Source organism: Alligator mississippiensis, chromosome 13 (genome assembly GCF_030867095.1).
Source record: "Alligator mississippiensis isolate rAllMis1 chromosome 13, rAllMis1, whole genome shotgun sequence".
NCBI classification, from domain to species: domain Eukaryota; kingdom Metazoa; phylum Chordata; order Crocodylia; family Alligatoridae; genus Alligator; species Alligator mississippiensis.
Window position 1 is genome coordinate 3,866,698 of NC_081836.1, and position 14,009 is coordinate 3,880,706.

The window sequence follows — 14,009 nt, forward strand, 5'->3', positions numbered from 1 at the left end:
CTTGGGATGGACCCATCCAATGTGCAACTGCAGGTTGGGGAGTGCTTGGCTAGGCTGAAGTACTGCAGAAAATAAGTCCTGCCCGTTATAACAGATTGCAAGCAGAGTATGAGCCCATAGTGTGCTTTTGGTGCAAAAAAGAAAAAAAAAATCCACTGGCACATTGGGATATATTAACAGAGGGCAAAGGAGATGTTTCCTCCAACTGCTCAGCAGTGGTGGGGCCTTGCTTGGAGGACCGTGTCCAGTTTGGGGGACAAATGAGCAGGAGCCTAGGAGAGAACAGCAGAAATGGTTAGAGGTCTAGGAAATGTGATTTATGAGGAAAGGTTGGCAGAACTGGGATTATTAGTCTGGAGAAGAGAAGGCTGAGGAGGGATTTGATAATAGACTTCGAATATCTGAAGGGTGACTATAGAAAGGATGGACCACAGGGGACAGGGCAAGGAGTGACAGTCTTTAGCGCAGGAAGGGACATCTAGGATGGAGACTAGGACGAGTGAGCTGACTGTGAGGGCGGTCAAGCATTGAAATAAGCTACCTAGGCTTGGTGTGTAATATTCATCTTTGGAAATGTTTAAGAGCAAGTTAGATGGTCTAGATGGGAATGAGCCCACCTGGGCTAGATGACATCTTGAAGGCCCTTCCAGCCCCATTTTTCCTTGATTAGATGATTTTTCTCTTGCCTTTAGCATCCCATATTACTGCACAAGGTTTTCCTACCTGGTTAAGCTCTGGATGAGGCAGGGGGCTATGCTGGAGCTCTTCTTTCAGCTCTCTGCTTCTTCCTTGGATTTTTGCATCCCTTTTTTCTTCCTATTAAACTCTCAGGTTGTTTAGAGACCAGTTCAAGGGGATCGCGGGGGCTTGGGGTGTGAGTGCATGTCGTATCGTGAGAGCATTGGGCACAATGCTGCGATTCACTTCCCACGCTAAATGCTTGTCCTTGTTTCCCTTCCAGACATCCGGCTCTCGGGTGGGCAGCTCAGGATCCAGCTCATTGCAGACTTGGGCTGCTCCTCTGCCTTCCTGACCTCTCGGAGAGGAGCAGCAAAAATGATCGGAGGTGAGAAGAAGTTGGAAGAACATACTTAGTTTGGAGGAGTGAAGGCTGAGGATGGATTTGACTTCAAATACAAACCAGGCTGTTATAAAGAGGAAGGGAATCAACTGTTCTCTGTATCCACACAGACAGGCCAAGAAGCAATGGGCTTCAATTGCTATAAGAGAGATTTAGGTTGGCTATTGGGGAGCATTTCTCATCCTGAGGGTGGTGAAGCACCAGAGGAGATTGCCTAGGTGGGCTGTGAAGTCTCTAGTGCTTTAGCAGTGGAGGGTTTTAATTTGGGCAAGCACTTGCATGTGATGATTTAGTTGGGGATGATCCTGCCTGGAGCAGGGGCTTGGAGGAGGCGCCTGCCTCTGCCCTATTTTTCTGCAGATCCGTGAATCCCCTGGAAGCAGCCACCACGATGTGCAGACAGAGCTGGCTCATCTATGTGTCATATTGAATGTAATATTTGAATGTTTGTAATAGTTGCCCATTAGCCAGGTTAGGAAAAAGACAAAGGTTCATCTTCTTCTCTAAGCCATTGTTTTGGCCTACGTGCGGAAGGTCCTAGCTTTGCTCAGTCTTAACTTTTGAATTTTATCTTTAGCGGCCTTTAACAAAGTTAACATCAAAATGACCCTCAAGCAAACATCCCGAGAGATCAAACCCTAGGGCCTTTGAAAAGATTGGAAAGAAAGGAAATTCCCCAAAGTAATTAAATGGTCAAGAAAAGAAACTAATTACCAAGCAAAAGAATCTGTTGAGTGAGATCCAAGCCCAAATTTGGGGGTAATGACAGGTTTGGGTGGGAGGGGCCCAAGGCGGCAACTCACTCAATAAAAACTGTAACCTACTGTCCCAATTTGGAGGTGACCTCACTTGCAGAACAACGAGGGAAGAATTGCAAGTGTAGGCTGGATCAGAGCGATCACCTGAACCACCCTCTCCGTGAACACCAATCTCTTAGTTCACGCTGAAGCCACAGAGCGCCCGAGAGGGACTAAGTCCTAACAGTATTGAGGCCAGCCCATTGAATCGTATTGCTGAGGCGAGCCCATTGAACCATACTACTGAGGCCAACCCATTAAATAGTACTACTGAGGAATGAAACCATATTTAGGTGTTTGGCTTCTCCGAATTCTAGGATTATAAGTATATCATGAAAAATAATAGTATTGATTCAAATTTAACTTTGAGTTGTAATTGTAATTGTTTGAAGGAAGTGCATTTGGAGCATTGTTTCTGATATATGTAGGTATTGTGTTCTTAATGTTTGTGGTATTTCTTAAAGCTAAGCAGTGTTATATGCGTAGCGAAGAATTTTAAAATAAAATTGTGTTGTATGAATTAAGTGTGCAATCATTGTGAAATCGTGCAATCAACTAACTACTCCCCCAGCCAGCGCATCAAACGAATCAGTAAGTTGTGTGGGATTTTCTCTGTTCCATAACCCACTAGAGACACTATGCACTAGCCCCCCACTCCTGACCGAGAAGAGGCAAAAGTTATTGCTGCTTAATGATGGACTTGTGGCCCCTAAGACCGGAGGAGGCGAGTTGCGTTCAGCGCCTGATGGACAGCAGACTTGGCTGAACCTAGCCCCCGTTGTCTGCCCCGTTGTCTGCCCTGGCAGAGAGGCCACGGACTCGATGCAAGGTGGAGGTGGAGGGTTGTGGCCTTCCCCGCTCAGCTCGTGGTCTCTGGAGGCTCTTGAGCACAGGGGATGGGCACTGCGAGGCTGGGGCTGCGCTAGACATTACTGCTGTACTAAAAATCACTCCCTTCTCCTCCTGGAGGAAGCATGGGCTGCCGGGTGGGTAAGGAGAGGGGGTTGAATACCAAGCTGCCTCATCGGGCACCTCTTCAGGGTCCTAAATCTACCAAGCATCCAGACATCACACAGAGAAGAATGTCTTGACTCTAACCCCAAGTGTTTTTCAAAGCAGGTAGTCACGACTGGTTTACAGATGGGGAAACTGAGGCACAAAGCAGGGAACTGATTTGCCCAAGGTCTCCCAGCAAGGCAGTAGCAGGGGGAGGACTGGAGCCCCCATCTCCTGGGTCCTAGCCCTGCACTCTTTCCACTAACCACCACTGCCTTCACTCCCAATGTTGTCCTAGGAGCCCAGATTTGCAAGCCGCTAAGGGTTGGCAGGCCCCGGCACCGGTGCAGTGCCACGCTGACCTTGCAGCCCCAGGACTGAGCCTGAGCACATCCACTTTGCATGCTGGGGACCTTGGAAACAAGGCTCCCTGCTGTGGTGGTGTTAGCTGATGTATCGCTGCAGGCTCTGTCCTGGGAAGTGAACGCTCCTTTCTGGAAACCAAAGGGAAAAGAGGGAACGCCCAATCTGGCCTTTAAGACGGTGGCTGCACTGCACCCATGGAGGCTCATGCCCTCCTCCCCTTTGCGTGGGCTGTCACGGTAGGGGGACAGCTGGCGCTGGCCGATGGAGATGTCCCCCCAGCACGGGGGGCAGCGCTGAGGCCACGGTGGGTTTCTCGGGGGCAGTTGTCAGGTGAGCCGCTCATCCATCCCACGCTGCTGTCGCCTGGAGGCTGAGAAATGGATGAGATGCCAAGGCCTCTCAGTCTATTACAAGTGTCAGGCTCTATCACTCCAGCCACATCTGTCAATGATGTCCTTAACTGCAGCAGAGACCCAAATCCCACAAGGCAGCCTGGTGATTTAGCACATGGCTAATGCTCGGCTCTGCGGCGCGATAGGACCGGTTTCAATTCCAAGGTCCTGGTCTCTTGCTCCCTTGCACTGCCAGGAAGCAGCAAGCTCAGCTGTTGGAGAGCGCTCGGGATCCTTTATTAGCAGCCTGTGAGGTTGATTAAAAAGGGAGGTTAGTGGAGTTGGCAGCATATTCTCAGCTGGTAGGTGCAGGGGAGGAGAGGCAGGTCGGAAGAAGTGGTGGGCAAGGGGGAAGCGCTCAGAAGAGGCGAGGGTAAGGCAGGAGGAAGAATAAGTGGGCTATGGCTGTGGTCCACTCCATTCCTACGATGATCCTTATGCTTCCCCAGCTCCTGCCAGCTGCACCTGCTTGCCAAAATGGAGCTAGCAACTGAGCCACCCCCACGCAGCCGCCCTCCAACCCCTCTCCCCCACACGTCGCTCCCCAGGGCGCTGGCACCAGCTGCTGCCAAGGCACTAGTGATAGATGGACCTCGCACCTGTCTATTAGAACAAGGCAAAAGACCAATTGCTTCACCTAGCAGCAATTGTCCTAAAGCCCCTTGGTGATTTAAAAGCTCTTGCTGGTTTGGACTGGACTCTGTCCAAAGCAGTGCCGCTTTCCCAGGCGAGGGGATTAAAGATGTTCAAGCAGTTCTCTCCATTACTACTTCTGGCTGAAGGTCAAGGGATGAATTATGCATTGCTGCTCTTCAAGCTGCAGCCTCTTTTTCTTTTCTCCCTGAAGCCCAGGGTAGGACTTTTCTTTTTCTTTTTTTCTTTTTTTGGTGTGTGAATTGACAAGGGAACACGGCTCAGGATCTTCTATTCAATCCCTCCTTTAAGGCAGGATTATTGTTCAGCAGCAGGGAGGGGAGGTGAGCACAGGGGAGCTGGAGGATCCCCACGCACAGCCTCTGTAACCTGTCGGTGCTTAGGGAATTGGAGTGATAGCACCAGCTGCATCGCGATGTGCTCCCTCTCCCTCCACGGGCTCCACATCTGTCAGAGCTGCTCCTGCCGGCTGCACGTGGGCAGCAAAGCAGCGAGGCCCATTGGGCACGTGCATCTAGGGTGCTTCCAAACATGAGCTATCCGTGCACCCTGGCTCGTGCACCAGGGCTGGAAATGAGGTGCATCCGTGCACCAGGACCGGAAATGGGGTGCATCTGTGCACCAGGGCTGGAAATAGGGTACATCCATGCACCCTGGCTCATGCACCAGGGCTGGAAATGAGGTGCATCCGTGCACCAGGACTGGAAATGGGGTGCATCCGTGCACCAGGACCGGAAATGGGGTGCATCCGTGCACCAGGGCTGGAAATAGGGTACATCCATGCACCCTGGCTCATGCACCAGGGCTGGAAATGAGGTGCATCCGTGCACCAGGACTGGAAATGGGGTGCATCCGTGCACCAGGACCAGAAATGGGGTGCATCCATGCACCAGGGCTGGAAATAGGGTACATCCATGCACCCTGGCTCATGCACCAGGGCTGGAAATGAGGTGCATCCGTGCACCAGGGCTGGAAATGGGGTGCATCTGTGCACCAGGGCTGGAAATGGGGTGCATACTTGCACCAGGGCTGGAAATGAGGTGCATCCAGACACCAGGGCTGGAAATGGGGTGGCCAAGTAGCTCCAGGTTGCTCTCTTGGGATCATTCCTCACACCTCTGTCTCCCGTGAGCTTAGGACAGGAAGTGAATGCAAAAGCCATTTCCAATCATGACCATGGTGAGGATTTCAGGAACCAGAACGCCTCTGTTGAAAGCCACGGTGGAGTTGGCCCAAGACAACAGAACTGACTTCTTGCCAGAAGCAACCTCTTAATGGGCCTGTGCGACCCATAAGAGTCTGTTAGCTTGTTGGGTCCCTCCCATGTCTTTGGGATCTAGCTGACGTGTCAGGCAATACAAGAGAGGCCTTGATTCCCCCTCTCCTGAGAGCTCAGGCATGACGCCCCATTTCCTGGCTTGTGTAGGATTATTCTGCCCGGGGCACATTATGTCCAGGTTCATTTTATTTCTCATAGACCCATAGGGCTGGAAGGAGCCAGGAGGGTCACCCCCGGGAGCTGGGCTGCAGATCTGTGCGCTGGGAGCCGTGCTAGCAGAACCGAGCTCAGTTCAGGTGTCTTGTCCCGGTGGCTGCCCTAAGCAGCTCGAGAGCCAAGGCCACCGCTGTTGGCTGCAGACCTTGCCCCAGCAGTGGCCTGGGAGTTGTTGAAGGGGACCATCACGGACTGAAGATGAGCTCCAAATGGACGGATAACTCTCAGAGCAGCTTAGGTCCCTGCATGGAGGGGCCTCTTGTTTTGGGCAGCGGAGAGCCCTAGCTCCCCTTTTGCACCATTAATGTGTGCATCAGAAGGTCTTGAGAGGAGCCTGTGAGTCCTAATTCAGTGATTTTTTTTTAATCTCTCCTATCCTGGGGTCTTCCTCCCATGCAGATAGAGCCTCCCTCCTCAAGGCTCCCCTCCCCTTTAACCTTGCAAAAGGGGCAAGGTTGCAGCTACCCTGACACCATGTCTCACGATCCTTCTGGGTTCACGCCGCTGTTCACTACCTCCTTCTCCACCAACTTTTCCCCCCACTTTGTCTCATCCTGTCACATTTACTACGCGGCTGAGGCAGCTGTGATGGAGTGGTTAATCCCGTCATCATTCGTTGGTGTCTGACACCGCAGCACCTGTCTTCATTTCCACCTCCCCCTTTAATGGTATTTTTAGATTGCTACATTCTCTTCTCCTGACTTTTGAACAAATGCCTCCTCTCTCCACAGCCTGGCTGCTGGGTTTGTGTGTACGGAAACGGTGGGGGGGGCTTGTCAAGACCCTTTTTTGATCGTGCCGACGTGGCACCAGGTGAGAGCTGCGCACGGTTGCAGGCATAGATCGGCCACGCACCTGGTGAAGGCAGCACCGCCTAGGCTATTCCCGCAGGGTGATGTGGACGGGGTTGTCAGACACTATTAGGGGGTGCCGTGCTCCTTCCCCCACCCCTCCCGGGCTGCGTGGATGTGTTCCTTGCACCCTTTTACAGGAGGGAAATGCACCCATTGACGCCCCGCAGAAATCCCTCTCCAAGGCTTGAATGTAGTCACAGAAGAGGCTTCCCCCTCAAGAAACATCTGTTTCATGTCTGGGGGCCAGATGTAGGAATGCTCCGTGCTGTGCAGATATGATGCCTGAAGCTCCTGCAGCATGCAAGATAACTCATGAGTGAGTTTGAATCTTCATTTAAGGGGCTTGGCAAATTGACTCCCACTGGGACAAACTGGAATAAGTCCCCTGGAGCAAACCGTGCTTGCTGGACTGGACAGCATCCCCCGGGAGTCGACAAGGGTGCTGGTATAGCAGCACAGGCAGCGCCCCTAATGTGCCATCTCCAGGCTCTCTGCCACGTGGCCCAGCTCACTGTATTTTGGCTGCTAGCCCCAAGGCTGGCCGATTCAGAGGTTGGATCCCAGGTTTGGAAATCCGTGGGGTGACACCGGGGCGTAAACGCGGGAGGGGCATTGCGAGTGATGTGATGGGGCCGTGTTCATGCCCATGCAGCCTGCAACCTCCCATCTGTTTCCTACCACGCCTTCCCAACCAGAGCATTCCCGTCCAGTCCAATGACGTATGGAAACCTCAGCACTTCGTTTTGAATCCTATTGCAAATACTGACTCAATTCAATTCGGAGGCAGGTTTGCCGCTCCAGTATCCAACGGCTCTGGGCTGACTTAGCCCCATGCCTGCATTTGGCCCCCTGTTGCCCTTTCCACATTAATTGAGGATTAGATTTCATCCGCTGTGCCGAAAAGGTGAACATCCCACTCGCCGCCAGTCAGGCCTTGTAATTCTAGGTACTTAATATCCAGCTTGTTCAAGTGCTACCCGGCTCTGCTCCTCTTCATTAGCTTATGTTGAGAAGGTTGTTAGCTTCCAGAGGGGATTCGGTATTAGAAATTAATGACCTGTTTCAGAAAACTAATCCCATCTTCCACCAATCCACCCCCCTTCAGGGCTGCCATGAGACGTGTGTCTCTGACGTGTGGGTATCAGACAACTTCCTCCTGGGGCACGATGCCCTGGGCAGCCCCTACCCGCCCCATGGATGGGGCAGCTGAGAGGTCACCTCCTATTTATTATGGTGTGCAAAGTCACTCGGCACGTGGGGCACGAGTGTTGCACAGAGCTGGTGACCGGACCGGGGACTGTCCGGTCAGTCGAGAAGGTTAAATTCTCGCCATCCGGCAGGTGCTGTTAATTTTCAGGCATTGCCTTTGTGCTTTAAAGAAGCAGCATGGTCACCACCTAGTCTTGGTGCCTAGCTTTTACGGCGTGGTGAGGCTGAATGGCTTTCTCTTTAATCAAGAAGGTGTTAAAGCAGGACTCTGGCCTGGGCTAGCTCTGCCCTGCGGTACTTGCAACCAATGCCAGGCCTAAAGGGAGGAGAAAAAAGGAGGTAGCCTGGACTGATCTGGGGAGGAGGAAAACCTGAGACCCTTGAAATGCTGTGGCCAAGTAGACTCTGGAGCCCCTTAGCCAGCTAATGCAGCCAGGGAGCCCTGGGCTGGCTGCTTCACAGGGGTACAGGTGCTAATGGTGACTGATGATGAAAAAGAAAGAAGCCAGCAATACCGTAAGAGGGCTTTGGTGTGCAATGCTGGTGCAACTGCTGGTCCTGTAACCAAAGTCCCGGTATTCAGAATAGGGCAAGGAGAAGCGTGGCCCCCGTGGGCTTCTGCAGAAGACTTGGTAGGGAGGAGACGCGTGTGAAGGTACAAGTGCGTGAGTATAGGAGGGCTCACGTCACGGACAAACCGAACGGGCTGAGAGTGCTGTGGGCATTTACAACCAGGAGCAATGGAGCGAAATGAGAGGATGGAGGCTGAATGCCAGGAAATGCTGAACTGACTCAAACTGTTGCGGGATCTCCTTTGAATGATCCAACGTTGGGAGGATTTGTATTGAAATTAGACTGGACAATATCCTAGCTGTGGTTTGGGAACCATCCTGCTGGCTTGGCAAGGACCTCACCGACTCCTGCTCTAGGGTCTTGTCTCTTTGGAGAGTCCGGAGGCACCCGGTCTCCGTGGCTTATCCAGCTCTTGGCCTCTTTGCTGGGGTATGTGGGTGTGCACTGCAGCTAGTGGCACTAGTGAGTGTGAAGACTGTAGGCAGCCGACTTGGTTTAGCCTAGTAGCCCATTAGCAGGTTGGCCCCAGCAGGCCGGGGGTGAATCAGTCCTCGCGCTGGGCGCAGAGTAGGCGTTCCTGAGAGATTCCCCCGCCAGCCGAGACGAGATGATTAAAACTCAGTGACCCAAATTCCTTCTAAATCAGTCTCAGCCTTTTAATTTACAGAGTGCCCTTTGCATGTGCCCCTCGTAGCGCTTCGCCATGCACAACAATAGCAAACGAGTGTAAATGCAATAAATAAGTCCCCGCGGGATGACGGTCTGGAATGCAGAAGTGGAGGGAGGGCTTGCGATGCCCCTGGTGCTTGTACTGCTCTTCTCGGCTGTGCGGGGAGGAGCAAGGATGCAGCCCAGACTCAGGAGATCTGGGTTGAAATCCCTCCCGCTCGGCTTACTTAAGGCAAGTCACTTCAGCTTGGTGGGCCTCAGTGCCTTGTCTGTAAAATGGGTGTAATAGCATTTAGGTGTTTAAATATACTCAAGGCAGTAAAGACAGGTCCCAGGCACTGTTCATGGTCTGATGAGCCTAGAAGACTCGCCAGCTCACACAGCCTGGTGTCTGTAGCCTGCAGCACACGGGGCGATGTGGCTGGCATCACATCCAGGTACCTTTAATTCCCCAGCCCAAATAGCGGAGCACTCTTTCATAGCTGGGGTGACTAGGGTGGGCTTTGGTACGTCTCTAAGAGCAAGGCTGTGGATCCTTGGTGAGACCCCATGAGCACCCTGTCCCTGATGGCAGACAGTCCTGGAAGTGAAACAGGAGGCGCCCTGCTCGCTGGAGGGGACAGTGCTGGCCCTGAGGCTTGCTGGATGGAGGGATACTAAGGAGCTAGAGATTATTCCACCGTTTCCCACCTTGGTCTGAACCGAAGTCCTGGATCCAGCCCACCCTGAGGCTGTTTGGAAGCTGGATCCAAGTCTGAAGGATGCTGCTGCCTTGGGGTCACCAGTTGTGAGAGCAACGGGCTGGAGGACCGAGCCATGCTCAGCTCCCGAAGCTGGACCTGAGCTGACACGCTCAGAACAAGGAAAGCAGGATGTTAGACTGCATTTCTCAGCTGTCTTCTCTTCCCCTTCGCTCTGACTTTTGCTTCTGTTCGCTGTGGTTTTCGGGGGTCTGTTTGGACCAGGCAAATGATAGGCTGCTGACAACAGCAGGTCTCCCTCCTCTCCGTAACGTGTGGAAAACCTGTCTTTTCTCTAGTTCACAGAGAGGATAACAACATCCTGTTGCTAACTAGCACCTGCTGCTCTGGCTCCGGGAGCGGGGTCGCGTTTGATGCTGAATGTTTCGCCTCCCGATGAGCTGCAGCAGAGCCCAGGACGTGAGCAGCATAGAGCGTGCAGGATCTTCCCTTTTTCTCTCTCTCTTTCTGTCCCAAGCAAAGTGAGAGGTCGCGTTGACACTACATGTCCTGCCCACCTTGCCCGAGGGCAGGCTCGTTTGGATGCCCTCGCTCGAATCATCAAACGAGGCAGAGCAAGTGCTGTGCAATGCATCCCGGGTGGGTCTGCTCACCCTCGCCGCCCTTGCAGACGCCTTCCTGCTTGAAATGCAGTAAGTGCCCAGGCCGGCCCCGTTGCCGCTCTCCGTCGCTCGCTCTCTCCGCATCTGGCGTGTGTGTCCACAACCCAGAAGATTTGCACGGACAAACCACCTTGTAGATGGAGCCGCGCGGTGTTGCTCCCTGCCAACACCAATAATGCTGGAGACGCAGGATGCTTCGCCCTTTGGCAGTTTTGCAAAGTGAGGCTGTGTGCAAGGTAATTGCAGGGCGAGGTGTTTGGAAGATGTCTGATAGCAGAGGCTCATCAAGTCTGATCTGAATCATCCTCTTGAAGGTGAGTCCCCTTGGCAGGGACTGCAGCATGGGTTGCTTGATATCTCACTCTCTAGCACTATACAAAGCAAATTGCTCCCAGAACCTGCCTTCAGTCTGTGCGAGCTCCTTTTTCAATTCCAGCCCCATGTCTCCCTTTGTCGCACGTGAGCTCGGACATGTCCCAAATAGGCACAGGGCTGCACGCCACTGTCAGGAGTGGCAGGGCGGTTGCTATCACTGACCCCAGGTCTTCTTCAAGGCCGCGTGGGGCTTCTCTAGCTGATAACCTCGTGCATTTGTGGTGCGGTCGCTTGTAATCAGCATCAATACACGGCTGTTGTTTCGGGCCCTAGCTCCCTTGCCAAAGCACCTAATGCAACATGGGCAAGGTGAGTCCGAGTCAGCTAAAGCCTGAATAAGTGCCTGGGTTCAGACACCTTACCACCAATGCCAGGGAGCTGCAGGTTTGCCAGGGGAAGGCAGGCCCGGAGCCAGCAGGGGGCAGCGCTTGCAAGCAGGATTCAGGCCAGCACCAGCAGGGGGCGGCCTTGGTGAGCAGGAGCGATGGGTAGGCTAATGCAAGAAGACAGCTGCCATCCCATGCCAGCCGCGTGCGGGGAGGCAGCCCAGAGCGTGCAAAACAAAATGCATGCATTTGATCAGTGGTACGTGGGAGCCGCGTCCAGGCAGCGAGCGCAGCGCACGACAGCCCGGTGCTGGCGGCACCTGCGGGCAGACTGGCAGCACTTGAAGCAAAAAGTGGGCAAAGAGGCAGGAGTGTCTGTGAGAGGAATGAAGAGCAGCGAACGGCGTATGTGGGCAGTGCAGCAGATGTGGGGAGGAGGAAGGAAACCTCTCAGGCTGGTGGGCCTTGGGATGCCATGGTGCATGCAGGCCTGGGAAGCCCATGGGTAGTGGGAGATGGGAGAGGAGGGTGCGAGGAAGCACGGGGAGGCACTGCTCACGCGAGGAGCACGTATGCACAAGCACCAGTCGAGGGTAGCCCGGGGCCTTTGAGCAAGGCGCGTTGCAGAAAGTCTGCAGGGTTTGCAGTGCAAGGACCGGCGTCATTTGAGAGGCATAGGAGAAGCGCAAATGGCAATGAGACGTGCCCACGGGCTGGAGGCTACGTGCGGCTGTCCTAGACCCTCTCCTGGAGGCCGCAGGCTTCCCTGTGGCCAGTTCTCAGGCTCAGCCCCGGGGCGGTTTTACGTGCGACATGTCAAATCTGTGACGTGCCTTGCAGAGAGGTAAGATGTGCTGAAGAAGGGCTGCTTCCCCCAGCGTCCTAAGGTGGCCTGCTGCCTTGCAAACCCCAAAGAGGGAGAAGAGGATTGTGTTGACAAGGGCATCCATTAGGGCTGGGCCTGGCTGAGTGGCACTGGCAGAAGAATGGAGATTTCAGCATGCTTTCAATGGGCGCTTATTAATGGCACTGTCGCTTAATAGATTGCTGCAATGATAGCATCTCTCAGGCGCCCTATAATTACTTGCTCTTCAAAGCTTTTCAACCCTAACAATAGAAACCCCTGCAAATAATATTCCAATTAGGCACCTGGGCTGCCTCCTCCTCCTCCAGTGGCAGTGCGATCATTTGCTGGCTGCTAAGGGACCATTTAACTTCAGCACCATGTTTAAATTCATGGTCAATTAGCCACCGAGCCCCCATGACATTAGCTCGTTGGCCTGTGCTTTGTAAACACGTTTGCAGGATGTCCCTACGCGTGCTACGGCGCTGCCCGGGACCCTAACGAGGCTTGTGGGGGTCAGGGTTAATTGCAGGACCTCGTCTCTGTCCCCAGTGCCAAGAGGGGTAGCAATTAGGATGACCTGATGGGAGACGATCACAGAGATGAGGGTTTGGAGTTTGATTGTGGGAGGGAAGGGGGCATGGGGGTTGCAGGGAAAGTGCAGGGCTCTGTTGATTGAAGCCAAGCACAGAGAGGTCATGACTGAGCAAACTGGCCCAGCTTACATGCCCCGTGGTCCTGGCCACAGGAACCACTGGCTGCTCCAGCCCTGGGTCCCCCCACTTCCTGGCTTGCAGGCCCCCTGCTAGCTGGTCTTGGGCTTTTCCTTCACAGCTACTGAGACTTCTCGAGAGCTGTCTTGATTTCACTATTATTTCACTTTATTTCACTATTGGCAGGCTGCTTTATTTCACCACTCCTGGTGAGCTGAGGTTTCAGCAAGATGGATGAGACGCAGGGAATGTGGCACCTCCTGGGCAATGGTCTCCTGCATCCCAGTGGACGATGAGGTATGGTAGGATGGAGAGGGGCGATGCTACGCAGGAAAACTCTGGGTTCATGTTGGTATATGTGTGTGTATATGTATGTATATATATGTATTTGTATATATATATGTGCATATATACACACACACATATATATGTATGTATGTGTGTGTATATATACACACACACATATATGTATGTATATGTATGTATATGTGTGTGTATATACACACACACACACATATATGTATGTATATTTGTGTGTGTGTGTATATATATATATATAGGAATATATATATACACACACACACATATATGTATATGTATATGTATGTGCTTTCAATCCCATTTCTGCTGCCTCTTGGCTTTCCTTCCACTGAGGTGCAGCTGCCTGACCGAGCTTCACCTCTGAGCTTGCTCCCACTGTGTCTTTGCACCTCACTTCTTCCCTTGTGTCTGCTGTGGACCATTTTTTTCCATATTCTCCTACTGCAAGTCCCTGGGTTTCTGTAGCTAGGTTGAGTCCCTGAGCTAGGTTTGTGGCTTCCATAACTTGGCCCTAGCTAAGCTATCAATGGATCTGTGCTGCTTGATACAAGCTCAATGGGTTTGGTCTGATCCAAATTGGAGGTCCAGTTGCTACTCAGCCTTGCTTCTATTGGACTCAATACAGGATCGGTGTCACTCCACTGCCCAGCCCAGGACAGGCCCTGATGATGGAGGGCTAAGAAGAAGAGACAGCTCAGAGTTCAAACTTGATTGAAATCTTTCTGTTGTCCCTGATTTCTCTCTGAAACACAGTGTCTTTTCCGAGCGCTCGTCAAGTCCTAATCTCCGCTCTTATCCATCATTACCAGGGGTCTGCAGTGGGCTTGGAGATGCTGCAGAACAATCAGCAGAGATTAAGAAAGCAGAAGCGAACACAAGACGAAGAAGAAAAAAAAAAAAGCAACTTCTCAGCTAAAATAAAACTTTGCCAATTAAATCCCCAGCTTGCAATATTAGCTGGTCTCTCTGCTGACGTGGCCA